This window comes from Crocuta crocuta, unplaced genomic scaffold (genome assembly GCF_008692635.1).
Source record: "Crocuta crocuta isolate KB4526 unplaced genomic scaffold, BGI_CrCroc_1.0 scaffold30, whole genome shotgun sequence".
Classification (NCBI taxonomy): domain Eukaryota; kingdom Metazoa; phylum Chordata; class Mammalia; order Carnivora; family Hyaenidae; genus Crocuta; species Crocuta crocuta.
In genome coordinates this window covers 10,728,151-10,746,435 of record NW_027528345.1, presented here as the reverse complement: position 1 = coordinate 10,746,435, position 18,285 = coordinate 10,728,151, and the positions used below count along the sequence as shown (strand labels likewise).

At 37.7% G+C, this 18,285-nt stretch overlaps 1 protein-coding gene and 1 pseudogene across 1 annotated transcript in view; one reads left to right on the top strand and one right to left on the bottom strand.

The window, feature by feature from the left end:
• Positions 1-18,285, top strand: part of FAM186A (family with sequence similarity 186 member A) — an 82,197-nt gene that overhangs the window by 14,540 nt on the left and 49,372 nt on the right. The gene's annotated exons all lie outside the window — the stretch shown is intronic.
• Positions 8,698-11,520, bottom strand: LOC144222833 (heterogeneous nuclear ribonucleoprotein A1-like; annotated as a pseudogene).

Below are 18,285 nucleotides of genomic sequence, written 5' to 3'. Positions count from 1 at the left end.
TGAACCCATCCTGTGGTTATTTCATCAGATCTGAAATGCATTGACAGAATAGACATAATCAGCAGCTGGCATTATCCCCAAATTGATTCCCTGATCTGTGGAGTACAGGCTATTATGGTGGGAAATGCCAAGTGGAAGCCAATAAAACTTCTTTTACTTAAGAAAATAGTAAACCCAAACCAATACTGCATCTCTAGAGACTGTAAAGATAAGTTCCCCCCATCAAGGAAAGATGCAATAGTGGAGATTCCCATCATTTCTTCATTCAACTTGCCTATTTATCCTGTGCAGAAGGACAGAGGGATCTTGGAGACTAAAATTAGATTATTGTAAAATTAATTAACCAGATAGTGACTCTAATTGCAACTGTGTGCCATATGTGGCTTCATTGCTTGAGCAAATTCACACATCCACGGTATCTGGTATGCAGCTACTGATCTGACAAATTCATATCTGTCAATAAAGACCACCAGAACCAGTTTGCTTTCAGGTGGCTAGTCCAGCAATACACATTCACTGGCCTATCTCAAGGACATATCAAATCTCTAGTGTGGTAGAATCCACCAATGAAGCCATCTGGCATAGAGTTTTTCTTTGTTGGGAGATTTTTCTTACCAATTTATTTCCCTTTATAGTTATGCCTTTTCAGATTTTATATTTCTTTGTAATTCAGTCTTTATATGTTTTGTGTTTCTAGGAATTTTTCCATTTTATCTAGTCATCCAATTGAGTGGCATACAATTGTTCATAGTGCCCTCTTATTCTCCTGTTTATTTCTGTAGAATCAGTAGTAATGTTCCCATGTTGGTTTCTGATTTTAGTAATTTAAGTCTTCTCTGTTTTTCTTAGTCAATCTAGCTAAAGATTTATCAATGTTGTCAATTTCTCTTTTTTTGGTGGTGGTGGGGGGAGAAGCAACTTTTGTTTTATTGATTTTCTCTACTCTTTTATTTATGTCTGCTCTACTGTTTAAAAATTTCTTCCTTCCGGGGCGCCTGGGTGGCTTAGTAGGTTAAGCGTCCAACTTTCGTTTAGGTCATGATCTCGCAGTTCGTGGGTTCGAGCCCCTCATCGGGCTCTGTGCTGACTGCCAGCTCAGAGCCTGGAGCCTGTTTCAGAGTCTGTGACTCCCTCTCTCTCTGACCCTCCCCTGCTCATGCTGTCTCTCTCTCTCTCTCCTAGAAATAAATAAAACATTAAAAAAAAAATTTTTTTTTAAATTTCTTCCTTCTGCTAGCTTTAGATTTAGTTTATTATTCTTTTTCTAGTTCCTTATCGTGTAAAATTAGGTTATTGACTTGAGATCTTTTTTTCATGTAAAAAGTTTTTCCAAGAAGTTTTTCCCTCCAAATTTCCCTTTCTGCACTGCTTTTGCTACATACTATAAATTTTGGTATGTTGTGTTTTCATTTTCATCCATACATATTTTCTCATGTCTCTTGTGATTTCATCTTTGACCCACTTATTGCTTAAGAACGTGTCAATTTCCACACATGTGAATTTTCTAGTTTTTTTTCTGGGATTGGTTTCTAACTTTATCTCATTGTGTTTGTAAAAAAATGCTTCGTATGATATATTTTTTAATATATTGATATTTGTTTTGTGGCCTTACATATGGCCTCTCCTAAAGAATGTCCCACATGCACTTGAGAAAACTGAGTATTCTATTGTTTGATGAAGCGTTCTGTATACATCTGCTATATCTAGATGGTTTACTGTGTTGTTTTAGTCCTTTATTTCCTAATTTATCTTCTGTCTAGTTGTTCTGTTATTGAAAATCAATTGTTGAAGTCTCCCACTATTATAGAACTATTTCTGTCTTCAGTTCTGTGAATTTTCACTTCTTAAATTTTGAGAGTATGTTATCAGGTGTATAAATATTTGTAACTGATTCTTCTTGCTGTATTGAACCTTTTATTATTACCTCTCATATTTTTTGGTTGAAAATCTATTGGGGGGTGTCTGGGTGACTGATTTCAGCTCAGGTCATGACCTCACAGTCGTGAGATCAAGCCACACGTGGGGCTTTATGCTGGGCATGAAGCCTGTTTGAGACTCTCTCTCCCTCTCCCTCTGCCCCTCCTCCACATGCAAGCTTCCTCTCTCTCTTTAATAAATAATAAATAAATAAAAATTTAAAAAATAAAATTAGTCTCTTATAGGGCACCTGACTGGCTCAGTTGATAGAACATGTGACTCTTGATCTTGGAGTTGTATGTTTGAGCCCCTTGGTGGGTATAGAGAGTACTTAAAAATAAAATCTTTAAAAATAAATAAAATGAGTCTCTAATAGGCAGCATAGAGTTGACTCATAATTTTAAAAAATCTATTCTGGGGGAGCCTGGGTGACTCAGTCAGTTAAGTGTCTGACTTCAGCTCAGGTCATGATCTCATGGTTTGTGGGTTAGAGCCCTGCATCAGGCTCTGTGCTGACAGCTCAGAGCCTGGAGCCTGTTTCAGATTCTGTGTCTCCCTCTCTTTCTGCCCCTCTCCTGATTGTGCTTTGTCTCTCTGTCTCTCAAAAATCGATGAATGTTAAAAATCTATTCTGCTAATCACTATCTTTTGATAAGATGGTTTAATCCATAAAGTTTAAAGTAATTACTGGGGCGCCTGGGTGGCTCAGTCGGTTAAGTGTCCGACTTTGGCTCAGGTCATTATCGTACAGTTTGCGGGTTCGAGCCCCGCCTCGGGCTCTGTGCTGACAGCTAGCTCGGAGCCTGGAGCCTGTTTCGGATTCTGTGTCTCCCTATCTCTCTGACCCTCCCCTGTTCACGCTGTCTCTCTCTCTCAGAAATAAAAAAAAGAAAAAACATAACACATAAAGTAATTACTGATAAGGAGGGACTCAATTTTTGCCATTTTGTTATTTATTTTCTCTTTGCATTATAGCTGTCCTCCCTTATTTTTTTACATTACTGTCATCTTGTGTGTGTGTGTGTGTGTGTGTGTGTGTACTTTAATGAAATGTTTTGATTCCTTCTCATTTCCTTTTTCATATATTCTATATTTTCTTTGTGGTTACCAGAGGGGTTACAAATAAGTTTGTAAACTTATATAATCTTAGTTTGAATTTATTCCAGCTTAACTTTATTTATTTTTTTTTAATATTTAATGTTTTATTTTTTTTTGAGAGAGAGATAGAGACAGCATGAGCAGGGGAGGGTCAGAAAGAGAGGAAGACACAGAATCTGAAGACAGGCTCCAAGCTCTGATCTAGCTGTCAGCACCGAGCCCGATGTTGGGATCGAACTCACAAACCATGAGATCATGACCTGAGCTGAAGTCAGACACTTAACCGACTGAGCCACCCAGACACCCCAGCTTAACTTTAATTACAAACAAAAACTCTGCCCTATACTGTTCTGTCCCCACTCTTTTCAGTTACTGATGTCACAAATTATATCTGTATATTACATGGCCCCAAAGAGAATAATAATTGTTTTTTATGCATTTGTATTTTAAATAATATAGAAAATGGGGGCGCCTGGGTGGCTCAGTTGGTGAAACGCCTGACTTTGGTTCAAGTCATGATCTCATTGTTTGTGAGTTTGAGCCCCTTGTCAGGCTTTGTGCTGACAGCTCAGAGCCTGGAGCCTGCTTTGAATTCTGTGTCTCCCTCCCTTTCTACCCTTCCTCAGCTCATGCCCTGTCTCTCAAAGATAAAAATAAACATTATAGGGGCGCCTGGGTGGCTTAGTCGGTTAGGCGTCCGACTTTCGCTTAGGTCATGATCTCGCGGTTCGTGGGTTTGAGCCCCGCGTCGGGCTCTGTGCTGACTGCCAGCTCAGAGCCTGGAGCCTGCTTTGGATTCTGTCTCTCTCTCTCCTAGAAATAAATAAAAATATTGAAAAAAAATTATAAAAACTAAATAATAAATAAATAATGCAAAAAATAAGAAATGGGGTTATAAACCAAAATTACAATTCTATTAGCTTTTATAATTGCCTGTGTATTTGACTTTATCAGGATCTTAGTTTCTCTCCACAGAATTTTGAGTACTTTCATTCCAACCTGAAAGACTCTTCTTAACTTATTTTACGGGAGAGGTCTAGTATTAATATACTTTCTGAGCTTTTGTTTGTCTAGTAATGTCTTAATTTCTTCTTTATTTTTTGAAGGACGGTTTTGCCAGATACAGACAGAATTCTTGATTGACGTTTTCTTTTTCCCTCTCATCACTTTGAGTACATCAACCCACTGACTTGGGGCCTTGAAGCGCTCTGATGAAAATTCTACTAATAATCTTAATGAGAATCCTTGTAGGTGATAGTTGTGTCTCTACTGCTATTCTGAACATTCTTTCTTTGGCTTTTAATGGTTAGGTTATTATTTGTCTCAGTATGGGTCTCTTTGAGTTTAGCATACCTGGGATTCATTGAGCTTCTTGGATTTGTAGTTTCATGTATTTCCTTAAGTGTGGGAAGTTTTCAGCCAATAATTTTAAGATAATCTCTCACTTTCTCTTGTCTCCTTTGCGGACTCCAACAACGTATATATTGCTTTTTTTTATGGTGTCCCACAGGTCCCTTAGGTTCTGTTCACTTTTTCCTTTCTGTTCTTCTGACTCGATCATTTTTTTAAAGTTTTTTAAAAATAGCTTATTTATTATTGAGACAGAGAGAGACAGAACATGAGTGGGGGAGGGGCAGAGAGAGAGGGAGACACAGAATCTGAAACAGGCTCCAGGCTCTGAGCTACCTGTCAGCACAGAACCCGATGCGGGGCTCGAACTCACAAACCGCAAGATCATGACCTGAGCCGAAATCGGAGGCTTAATCGACTGAGCCACCCAGGCCCCCCAGACTTGATCATTTAAATTGTCTTAGCTTCAAGTTAGCTGATTCTTCTTTGTGCTTAAATCTGCTTTTTAGTCCTTCTAGTGGATTATTCTTTTCTTTTTTTTTTTCTTTTTTTTGGGGGGGGAAGGGGGAGCTTCAGATATACTTCTCAGCTCCAGAATTTCCTTTTGGATCTTTTTTATGTTTTTTAAAATCTCTTTATTGATATTCTTGTTGTGTTCATACATAATTGTCCTGACCTTGTCCATGTCTTCCTTTAACTCTTTAAGTATCTTTAAGACAGCTGTTTTATTTTATTTTAAAATTTTACTTATTTTATTATTTTATTAAAGTTTTGTCTAGGAAGACTGCAATCTGGTCTTGCTTGTTGATGGCTTTTGCAACCTTTTCCCCCTTTGAATAGAACATGCTTTCCTATTTCTCTGTATCTCTTGTGATTTTATTGTTATTGTTGAAAATTGGACATGTGAATGTTAGGTCTGAAAATGAGAATCTCCTTCTCCACTACCTCCAGGGTTTTTCTGTTTTGTTTTGTTTTTTTAATCTCTATGTGCCAGGGATCAGCCTGCATCTTTTTCTGGGCATGCATAATGGTTTTCTAAATTCCCCTGAACATATCATTGCTTTCGGATGTCCTACTCTTTAAATGTCTGGCTCCCAAAGAGGCAAAAAGGAAAACTGAAAGGAAAAGAACAGAAGCTATATCTTTAAATTCCCTGAAAGCTGCTTCACCCAGTGAGATTGCAGTAATGCTAGCCTGTGTTTGTATCTGCACCTCTCTAATCTGAAACAATAATTCACAATCAGAACGCAGATCTCTTACTTAGAAGAGAAGATCCTTATTGCCCATTCTAGCTCTTGCAAGATGCTCTAGGAACGTTTCCTGTAACAGGGGTGGAAGATGGAGAATGGTTACCAGCTATAGGTCTAAAGGCTGAAATTACACTTTACTGGCCAAGCCTTCCCTTAAAAGTTGTAAAGCATTGAATAAACCCCAGAATCCCAAATTAGTTAAATCAGTTAGACTCTGATAACACAGGTGCTGTTTAGTTGGAGAGATGGATTCCTTGTGCTTCCTCCTCAACCATCTTCCCTGATGTCATTCCTTTTGCTTGCTATTTTTATTGGATGTCAGATATTGTGAACTTTATTTTTTTAGATGCTGGGTATTTTTCTAATTCTATAAATATTTTCAAACTATTAGGACACAGTTATGTAGCAGTAGTTTGATCCTTTTGTTCACTGTTAGGTGAGACTAAAGGAGCATTTACTCTACAGCTGATTTTGCCCCCACTAAGAGACAAAAGCCTGTCTGAATACTCTATAAGATGTCCTATGAACTAAGCTTTTTACTCCATCTGGGAACACAATATACTTCTCCTCCCTCTGTGAGCTCTGGAGCTGTAATCATTTTAGGTGGCCTTCTTTTAGTTGTCTTAGATAAGAGGATGAATCTTGTCTATGTAACTTCATCTAGAATTGAAGCATTGGTTGAATTCTTCTTCTAAAAATTTTAAAAATTATAATAAACATAAGTGAAAACTCACAGTTGAAAATACTCCATGAAGGGCACCTGGGTAGCTCAGCTGGTTGAGTGCCTGATTTTGGCTGAGGTCATAATCTCTCACTTCAGGAGTTTGAGCCCCACATTGGACTTGCTGCTGTCAGCATGTCAGTGCAGATCCAGGTTCAGATCTTCTGTCCCTCTCTCTCTGCCCCATCTCACTTACACTCTCCCAAATAAATAAATAAATAAATGAAAACACTGCATAAATTATGACAAAATATACAAAACCCCAAAATAAACAAACAAACAAACAAATAAATAAATATATAAAATCTTCACTGCAGAACCTCCCCATTTCCCCAAAAGACAATTATCTTCATCTTTAACATTGTAGGTTGATTTTGCTTGATGAACGGAGTCATGCAGTATATATTCTTTAATGTCTGGTTTCTTTTGCTTAATACTATGTTCAGGAGATTCTTTGTATGGAACTGTAGCTCATTAATTTTTATTACTAGCATTCCATTTTATGATTTTATCCATTCTACTGTTGTTCTCTACTAGAAATAATTTGCTATAAACATTCCTGTGAATATCTTTTGATACACATATGCATGCATTTCATCTATGAATGGAACCGCTGGTCAATCAAGTATACATAGATTTGATCTTAGTAATAATGCAAAATAATTTTTTCTTTAATCTTTTTTATTTCATATTATTTTTAGACTTAAAGAAAAGCCACAAAATAGCATAGATTTTCCATATATTTTTAACCCAGCTTCCCCTAATGTTAACATATTACATAGCCATAGTACACTATCAGAATTAGGAAATTAAAATTTATACAATCCTATTAACTAAAGATCTCATTTGATTTTGCCAGTTTTCTCCATTATTGTGTTTTTCTGTCCCAGAATCCTATCCAGGGTCTCATAGAACACCTACCTGTTTCTTCTTAGTCTTCTGCAGTCTGTATCATTTTCTTGGTTGTTCATTGTTTTCCAGATCTTGATATATTCAAAGAATTTAATTTTTTTGAATGTCTCTTACTTTTGTTTTTTCTAATATTTTTCATGATTGAATTGGGATAAGGCATTTTGGGGGTAAAAATATCCCATAAATGATCTGCATCCTCAGTACATCATATTACAGGAGTCTGCATTATAAATTATGTTGACCTTGATCACTTGGTAAAAATGATCTGTTCACTGTAAAGTTACTATTTTTATATATGTAGTTAATAAACATCTTGGGGAAGATACTTTGAGACTATGCACATTCTGTGTCTTCTCCAACTTTTGTCCACTAATTTTGGAATTCATTGATAGATATTGTCTGCAACAATTATTACTATAATGTTACCTAAGGGTAATTTTCTATTTCCTACTTCCACATTTATTAATTGGAACTCTACTGCCAGAAAGAACTACCTCTTCCATTTATTTATTCACTTAAATTGATAGAGACTCAGATATTTATCTTATCCTGTGGGTTATAATTTAATATTATTATTATTGCTTCAATTGTTCCAGATTTGGCAATTAGGAGCTCTTTCAGGTTGACTCCTGTGTTCTTTCTTTCTTCTTCTTTTCCTTTTTTTAAAAAAGACACATTTATGCAGTGTCATGATCAGACTTTTAGTTTAACAATCAATAGCCTGGGGTGCCTGGGTGGCTCAGTCAATTAAGCAGCTGACTTCGGCTCAGGTCATGATCTCACGGTTCATGGATTCAAGCCCTGTGTCGGGCTCTGTGCTGACAGCCAGCTCAGAGCCTGGAGCCTGCTTCAGATTCTGTGTCTCCCTCTCTTTCTGACCCTCCCCTGCTCACGCTGTCTCTCTCTCTCTCTCAGAAATAAATAAAACAGTAACAAAAATTTTTTTAAAAAAACAATCAACAGCATGGGTGCAAAAAAAAAATCTACACTAAAATCTTTTGTTGGAATGCTTTACACTTTTCACAGAACAGAAACTAAAATAATCTGTTATACAATTAGTCATAAATACAGTCCTTGAGTTTTTTGCCGATACACATGAATATTGTCTAAAACATGTCTCTTTTGTAGCAGCTAGGCCCTGCTACTACTGTGCTTGGCTGAGTTCACAAATGTATTGTAATTTGCAGCTTCCCTGTCACTTCTCTGAATCTCCTCTCCTGCTCAGCTTTGTTTCCTGGCAGCAATTCAAACCTAAAACCACCTGACTTCTGGTCAGGTCATGATCTCATGGTTTATGAGTTCAAGCCCTGTGTTGGGCTCTGTGCTGACAGCTCAGAGCCTGGAGCCTGCTTCAGATTTTGTGCCCCCCTTTCTCTGTCCCTCCCCTGCTCATGCTCTCTCTCTCTCTCTCTGTCTCTCAAAGAATAAATAAACATTTAAAAAATCTTTTTAAAACCTTCTGCCACTGCCATAGTTACTGCTGCTGCAGGAACTGCCACAGCTACCTTGCTTTTGTGGTTTGGCAAAGTACTGGCTTCTACCACCCCAGGAGCCAGAGCTTCTGCCTCCAAAATTTCCTTCTTTCATGGGTCCAAAATTTGAAGATTGATTGTTGTAATTGCCAAAATCATTATAGATTCCGCCACCTCCAAAGTTGCCTCCATCATTACCAAATCCATTATAGCCTTCCCCACTGCCACCATACCCACCACCACCTCGACTGCCACCAAAGCCACCTCACTCACTGAAGTTTCCTCCATGACCAAAGTTGTCATTCCCACCAAAACCACCTCTGTGACCACCACCAAAGCTTCCAGAACCACTTTGACCTCTTTGGCTGGATGGAGCACCAGCCATCACTTGCTTAGATACAGCTTTCCTTACTTCACAGTTGTGGCCAATCACAGTATGGTATTTTTGAATGATAATCTTGTCTACAGAGTCATGGTCATCAAATGTCACAAAAGCAAAGCCTCTCAGTCAGTTATGATTTCAGTTACTTCAGTTTTCCCATACTGTTCAAAATAATCTCTTAGATGATGTTCTTCAGTGTCTTCTTTAATGCCACCAACAAAAATCTTTTTTACAGTTAAGTGGGCATCAGGTCTTTAAGAATTGTTTCTTGAGACAGCCTTCTTTAGTTCCACAACTCTTCATCCACCTTGTGTGGCCTTGCATTCACAGCTGTGTCCACCTCCTCCACAGTGGCATAGGTTACAAACCCAAAGCCTCTGGAGCACTTGGTGTTTGGATTTGTCATTACCACACAATCCGTGAGCATTCCCCATTGTTCAAAATGGTTCTTCAGACTGTCATCAGTTGTTTCAAAGCTCAAACCTCTGATGAAAAGCTTCTGCAGGCTCTTTGGGAGACTCTGACTTAGATATGACGGGGGTGGGAAGAGGACTTTAACATGCTTACTCAGTGGTGTTCACAGGCAGAAAGGAATCATCTGAAGAACATATCTCAACTATGTTCTTTCAACAAGTGGCTGGTTATCAATCTCTCTCTCTCTCTCTCTCTCTCTCTCTCTCTCTCTCTCTCTCTCTGTTTCTGGAACCACAAGATGTTCCAGGATCATCTTATACATTCCCCGCCCAGCCCTGAAATCAGTGATTTTTCCAAAAACTCTTGTTCCTTTTATTGGAGACTGATGTTTAGAAACCAAGATTTGGGGCTAGGTGTGTTCATTACTACTGGAGTGTCATTTCTTCTAGACCCTCTTTCCAAAGATACCTAGAAAGTATACATATATGTATTAGCCCATGTAGATGTATACATATCTTTGTATATATATAAAACATGATTTAATACTGATAGTTCAAATTCCAATCCAATACCATGCGGTTCATTTTAGTCTTTTTCTGTTTCTTATTTGTAACTTCTTTCACAAGAGTGAGAAACTCAGTTCTTATTATCTTCAATATATTTATTTATTCATTCATTTCTAATGTACACATAGAGTAGTTTCAAAGTTGTTAACTCATTTCCATGCAAGAAACACATTTACTGACTACTAGAGCATTTATGTACCATTCTTTGTATTTAACCTTAAATTATTATTTTTCTAAAGGCACTAGCTATTTTTTTTTCTTCCCAATGTGGTTATATTATTCATTTGTATATAATTAACTTCAGTTGTTAGTGTTTGTATCTATTCTAGTCACCCTATATACTGATTGGTTTTAACAGTTTATTTATTGAGTATGTGAAGGGTTTGTAAAACATTACTATGGTGGTAAAAGTCAGATTATATAAAAAGATATACTGTGAGAGATTTCTGGGAAGATAGCAGAGTAGGAGGACCCTGTTCACCTTGTCCCATGTATACAACTACATAACACTCAGAACCCAGAAAGCAACCTGAAGACTGTCAGATCAAATGCCACAACTAAATGTAGAGAAGAGGCCACACTAAAGAGGGTAGGAAGGGTGGAGACACAATGAGGAGCTAAAGGGATTCACAGGACTCTCCTCTGGAGGGAGGGACCTGTGGGCATGGAGAAGGGAGAGAAACAGCTTATTACAAAAAGGAGACTGATTCTCCATAACAATTGGCTTTGAAAATCAGAGGCCAATTTCATGAATTCTTCCAACCAGCAGGACTTAACACCTAGAATTTTATTTATATCTTATCTTATCTTATGTTGCAGGGACACAGACAAAGCCTAGAATTTTAAAAATCAGTGGGCTCACTCTGGGGGACCCAGGAAGGCCAGAGGAAACTGAGTCCTTACACTTAATGACATAGAGCAACAAATAGCCCATGGAGAAACAGCACAGAAGCAGCAATTTGAAAGATGCCTGGGGTATATGGGAGAGAGATTTGTTTACTAATCTCAGAGCATGTACTGGAGGAGCAGGGTTCTTTGGGAGACTCCTCCAGGAAAAAGGAGCTGACAGTCACCATTTCCCTCCCCTCATCCCAGTATAAACACATGGCCACCTGCAGGAACCAGCACATCCCCAACATTCACTTCCTAACTTGCTTACATCATGCCCCATTCCCCACTAGGCTTTGGGAATCTGCCCCCTCCAGCCGGGCTTGTCTCAGTACTGGTGCTGTAGCTCCTCTCTCCTAGAAGACCAGCACAAACCTTGCCAAAACTGCATCTCCTGAAACTGTGAGCTTTGTGGAGTCTCAATCCTGGCAGCAGTTGTGGTAAGTCCCCTTTCTGGGACCACTGGCTTGCAAATCTTGCTAAAACTGTGTAGTCTGTCTTGTAAATTTTGTGGATCCACCCCTTCCAATATTTCTTGGCTACAGCACATTCAAACTGGGGCCACAAGTCTGAAAGTGTGCAAGTAGCCCCAAGACTGGCCAGCACCACTCTGAAATGACTCCTGCCCTGGGGAAAGAGAAAGAACCACACACTGGTCAGACTGTGGTCCCAGCAGTGGGCTGGGAGCAGACGGTCTGATTGCAGGCCCCACCCACCAATGAAAGCTTCTGAGTAGACAACACAAGGCAGGGACCCTGCAGTTTGGTGCTACTGCATGTATGACAAACATCTGGTCTGATTCAACTCAAGCCCAAGGCAACACCAGACTGGTCCACTTGCACCACAAGGACATAACACTGCCCCCAAAAGGCAAAGAGAGCCACTTCAGACTATTGGACTGAAGGAAAAAGGGGCTAAGCCACAATAGCAGGGCACATGCAATACAGAGGAGACAGTCCCTGAAGCACCAGGTTTGGGTAAAGAGGAGACACTGCATTGTAATACAATACAGGACCTCATCTTCATAAGGCCACTACTTTCTTTTTTTTTTTTCTCTCTTTTTTAATGTTCATTTTTGAGAGAGAGAGAGAGTGTGTGTGGGTAAGCAGAGGAGGGACAGAGAGAGGAGACATAGAATCCAAACCAGGCTCCGACTCTGAGCTGTCAGCACAGAGCCCAGTTGTGGGGCTTGAACCACAAACCACAAGATCATGACCTGAGACGAAGTCAGACATCTAACCGACTGGGCCACCCAGGTGCCTCATGGGCCACTACTTTTAAGAGCAGGAGATATGGCTGACTTTCCCAACACACAGAAACAGACACAGAGAGTTAGAGAAAATGAGGAGACAGAGGAATATGTTCTAAGTGAAAGAACAGGACAAAATCACAGCAAGAGACCTAAGTGAAACCGAGATAAATAATATGCCTGATAGAGAATTTCAAGTAATGATCATAAAGATACTCACTGGACTTGAGAAAAGAGTAGAGGTTATCAGTGAGACCTCTAATAAAGAGAGTTAAAAAAAGAACCAATTTGAGATGAAGAACACAATAATGAAATTAAAAATACACTAGATGGGGGAAAAAATAGCAGACTAGAGGAAGTAGAAGAATGAATTAGCGACCTGGCGGACAAAGTAATGGATAATAAGTCAGCAAGTTGAATAGGTAAGAAGAAAAAAATTATGCAGAATAACAGGATTAGGGAGCTCAGTGTCTCCATCAAGGGTAATAACATCCACATTACAAAGACCCCATAAGGAGAAGAGAGAGAAAAGGGGAAAGAAAATTTATTTGACGATATAAGAACTTCCCAAATCTGGGAAAGGAGAAGAAATTGAGATCCAGAAGGCACAGAGATCCCCCAACAAAATCAGCCCAAGGACATCCACACTAAGATACATAGTAATTAAAATGGCAGAAAGTAGTGATAAAGAGAGAATTTATAAAGCAGCGAGAGAAAAGAGGACAATTACGTATAAGGGAAACCTCATAAAGCTATCAGATGTTTTTTTTTTTTTTTCAGCAAAAACTTTGTAGGCCAGAAGGAAGCGGCATGACACATTCAAAGTCCTGAAAAGGAAGGGTGCCTGGGTGGCTCAGTCACTTAAGCGTCAAACTTCAGCTCAGGTCATGATCTCACAGGAGCCCCACATCAGGCCTCTGTTATCAGCACAGAGCCCACTTCAGATCCTTGTTCTCCTCTCTGTCTGCTCTTCCTCTACTCATGTGCTCTCTCTGTCAAAAATAAACATGAAAAAATTTTTTAAAAATTGCTGAAAAATCTGCAGCCACGGATATTGTATCCAGCAAGGATGTCATTCAGAATACAAGAAGAGATAAATAGTTCCCTAGGCAAACAAAAGTTAAAAAACTCATGACCACTAAACCAGCCCTACAAAAAATGTTAAAGGGGACTCTTTGCATGGAAAGGCAATATAAGAGTAAGAAAAGTAGGAAGTACAAAATAGTAAAAATAAGTATATCTGTAAAAATCAGTCAAGAGGCTCAAAATAAAAAAATGTAAGTATGACAACATATGCCTAAAACATGGGGGGGTGGGGAGAGGAGTAAAGAATGGGTTCAAACTTAAATGAGTATCAACTTAATGTGTATATATATATATATATATATATACACACACATATATATACACACACATATATATACACACATATACGTGTATATATATATACACACACACATATATATACACATATATTTGTGTATATATACACATATATATACACACACATATATATTTTTTAATGTTTTTATTTCTGAGAGAGAGAGATAGAGACAGCGTGAGCAGGGGAGGGTCAGAGAGAGAGGGAGACACAGAATCTGAAACAGGCTCCAGGCTCTGAGTTAGCTGTCAGCATAGAGCCCAACGCAGGGCTCGAACTCACAAACCGTGAGATCATGACCTGAGCCGAAGGTGGACACTTAACCAACTGAGCCACCCAAGAGCCCCTCAACTTAATATAGACGGCTATATGCAGAAGATATTATATACAAACCTAATGGTAACCACATGCAAAAAATAACGAGAAAGGAATCCAAGTATACTACTAAAGAAAGCCAACTTACCATGAGAGAGGAGAGCAAAGGAAGAAAACAACAGGGAAGAACTACAAATACAACTATAAAACAAGTAATAAAATGTCAAGAAGTACATAGTGATTGATTACTTTGAATATAAATAAACTAATGCTCTAATCAAAAGACAGAGTAAATGAATGGGTAAAAAAAAATCAAGATCCATCTATATGCTGCCTACAAAAGACTCATTTCAGACCTAAAGACAACTGGAGATTGAAAGTGGGGGATGGAGAAATATTCATCATGCCAATAGATTTAAAATGAAAGCCTGAGTAGCAATACTTACATTGGGCAAAATAGACTTTAAAACAAAGACTATAATAAGAGGCAAAGGAGGTCACTATATAATCATAATGGAGGCAATCCAACAAGATGATATAAAAATTATAAATATATATGCATCCAACAAGGAAGTACCCAGATACATAAAATGGTTAATAGCAAATATAAAAGAACTAATCTATAGTAGTACAATAATAATAGGGAACTTTAATACCCTACTTACATCAATGGATAGATCATTCAAACAGAAAATCAACAAGAAAACAGTGGCTTTCAATGACACACTGGATCAGATGGATTTCACAAATAAATTCAGAACATTCCATCCTAAAACAACAGATTACACATTCTTTTCAACTGCACATGGGACATTCTCCAGAATAGATCACATATTCGCCCACAAAACAAACCTCAACAAATCTTCAAAAAAGGCTGCATCTTTTCTGACCACACTGCTACTAAATTAGAAATCAACCACAAAAAAAAAAAATCTGGAAAATGCATAAATACATGGAGGTTAAATCACATGCTGCTAAGCAATAAATGGGCCAACCAGAAAATCAAAGAAGACATCAAAAAGTACATGGAAACAAATGAAAATGAAAACAGAATGGTCCAAAACCTTTGGGATGCAAAAGTGGTTCTAAGAGGGAACTTTATAGCAATACAGACATACTTCAACAAGCAAGAAAAATCTCAAACACCTAACCTTACACCTATAGAGCTAGAAAAAGACCAACAAACAAAACTCAAAGCTAGTAGATAGAAGAGAATAATAAAAAATTATAGCAGAAATAAATTATATAGAAACTAAAACAAAACACAAAAAACAAAAAAATAATAAAATAGATAAATGGAACCAGGAATTGGCTCTTTGAAAAGATCAACAATAAAAAGACTCAAATAACAAAGTTGCCAGTAAAAGAGGAGAAATACAACCAACACCACAGAAATACAAACAATAGTAAGAAAATATTATAAAAAACTATATGCACACAAATTAAACAACTTAGAAGAAATGAATAAATTCCCAGAAACATATAACTTCCCAAACCTGAAGCAGGAAGATCTAGAAAATGTGAACAGACCAATTAGCAGCAAGGAGATTGAATCAGTAGTTTCCAAACTCCCAACAAACAAAAGCCCAGGCCCAGACTTTGTCACAGGCAAATTCTATGAAACTTTTAAAGAAAGTATTCCCAAACATAGGAAAAGGAAATTTCCAAATTCATTCTGTGAGGTATCACCCTGATACAAAAAACAGATAAAGACACCATAGAAAAGTAGAACTATAGACCAATATTCAGATGAGTATAGATACAAAAAGCCTCAACAAACTACTAGCAAACATAATTCAACTCAACAATACATTAAAATAATCTTTCACCATGATCAGTAAAATTTATTCCCAGGATGCAAGGGTTGTCAGTATTTGCAAATCAATGTGATACATCACATCAATAAGAGAAAAGATTAAAAACATATGATCATCTCAGTAGATAAAGAAAGAGCACTTGACAAAGTACAGCACTCATTCACAATAAAAGCCCTCAACAGTGTAGGTTTAGAGGGAACATACCACAACATAATAAAGGCCACATAGGAAAAACCCAGTTAACATCATACTCAAAGTTGAAAAACCGAGTGCTTTTCCCTTAATGTGAGGAATAAGACAAGGATGTCCATTCTCATCACACTTATTCATCAGAGTACTGGGAGTCCTAGCCACAGCAATTAGACAGCAGAAAGAAAAAAAGGCATCCAAATTGGTAAGGAAGAAGTAAAACTTTCACTATTTGCAGATGGCATGATACTATATATAGAAAATCCTAAGACTCCACAAAAATACTGCTAGAACTGATAAATTAAGGTCACAGGATACAAAATCAATGTGCAGAAATCTGTTGTATTTAGAAATGCAACTCTAATAATGAAGCAGCAGAAAGAGAAATTAAGAAAATTTCATTTACAATTGCACCAAAAATTATAAGATACCTAGGAATAAACCTATCCAAAGAGGTGAAAGACCTGTACTCTGAAAGCTATAAAACATTGATGAAAGAAATTGAAGATGACACAAGGAAATGGAAACACTTTCCCTGCTCGTGGGTTCGAAGAACAAAAATATTGTTAAAATGTCTGAACTACCCAAAGCAATCTACACGTTTAATGCAATCCTTATCAAAATATCAAGAGCATTTTTCACCGAACTAGAAGAAAAATACCCTAAAATTCATGTGGAACCACAAAAATCCCTGAATACCCAAAGCAATCATGAAAAAACAGAAAAAAAGCAAAACTGCAGGTATCACAGTTTGAGATTTCAAGTTATAGCACAAAGCTGTAGTAATCAAGAGTATGGTGCTGGCACAACACTAGACACATAGATCAATGGAACAGAGTAGAAAGCCCAGAAACAGACCCACAATTATATGGTCAATTAATCTTTGACAAAGGAGGTAGGAATATGCAATGGGAAAAACAGTCTCTTCAACAAATGGTGTTAGGAAAACTGGACAGCTACATGCAAATGAATGAATGATCCTGGACTGCTTTCTTATATCATACACAAAAATAAACTCAAAATGGATTAAGACCTAAATGTGAGACCTGAAACCATAAACATTTTAGAAGAGAACACAGGCCATAGTTTCTCTGACATCAGCCATAGCAACGTTTTTCTAGATATATCTCCTGAAGCAAAGGAAATAAAAGCAAACATAAGCTATTGGGATTATATCAAAATAAAGTGTGTGTGTACAGCAAAGGAAACAAACAGCAAAACTAAAAGATGGCATACTGAATGGGAGAAGATATCTGCAGTGCAAATGACCTACCCAATATAAGGTTAGTATCCAAAATATATAAAGAACGGATACAACTCAATACCCAGAACTCAAATAATCCAGTTAACAAATGGGCAGCAGACAGGAACAGGCATTTCTCTAAAGAAGACATCCAGATGGCCAACAGACACATGAAAAGATGCTCAACATCACTCTTCATCACAGATATGCAAATCAAAACTACAGAGAGATACCACCTCATACCTGTGATAATGGCTAAAATGAAAGACACAAGAAACAGCAAGCTTTGTGAGAATATGAAGAAGTGAGAATAGTGTATATCTATAGCGCACTCATTTCCATTGACATCTACTTAAATGCTATAATTTATTTATTCATTGGTTCATCCCTCTATTTGTTACCTGTATTTTGATTTTATAAATGATGATGGAAACATTTCTGAACATTCCTCCTGGTGCATATATGCAAGAGTTTTTCTGGAGCTGAGAATATGTGAAGAGTGAGAATATGAAGAAGAGGAATGCTCCTGCACTGTTGGTGGCAATGCAAACTGGTGCAGCCATTGTGGAAAAGAGTATGGAGTTTCCTCAAAAAGTTAAAAATAGAACTACCGTATGATCTAGTAATCGCACAACTAGAAAATGAAATTGCACAAGTAAAGGAAATGAAAACACCAATTCAAAAAAGATATACACCCCTATGTTTATAGCAGCATTGTTTACAATCGCCAAATTATGGAAGCCTCCCAAGTGCCCACTGATAGATGAACGGATAAAGAAGATGTGGCATATGTACACAATGGAATATTATTCAGCCTTAAAAAGAATGAAATCGTGCCATTTGCAATGACATGGCTGGAGCTAGAAAGTATAATGCTAAGTGAAATAAGTCAAAGACAAATACCATATGATTTCACTCCTGTGTGGAATTTAAGAAACAAACAAAAAAAGGAGCCATAGGAAAAAGAGACAAACCAAGAAACAGACTCTTAGCTATGGAAAACAAACTGATGATTACCAGAGAGGAGGTGGGTGGGGGGTGGGTAAAATAAACAGATTAAGGAGTGTACTTGTGATAAGTACTGGATGTTGAATGGATTTGTTCAATCACTATATTATTAC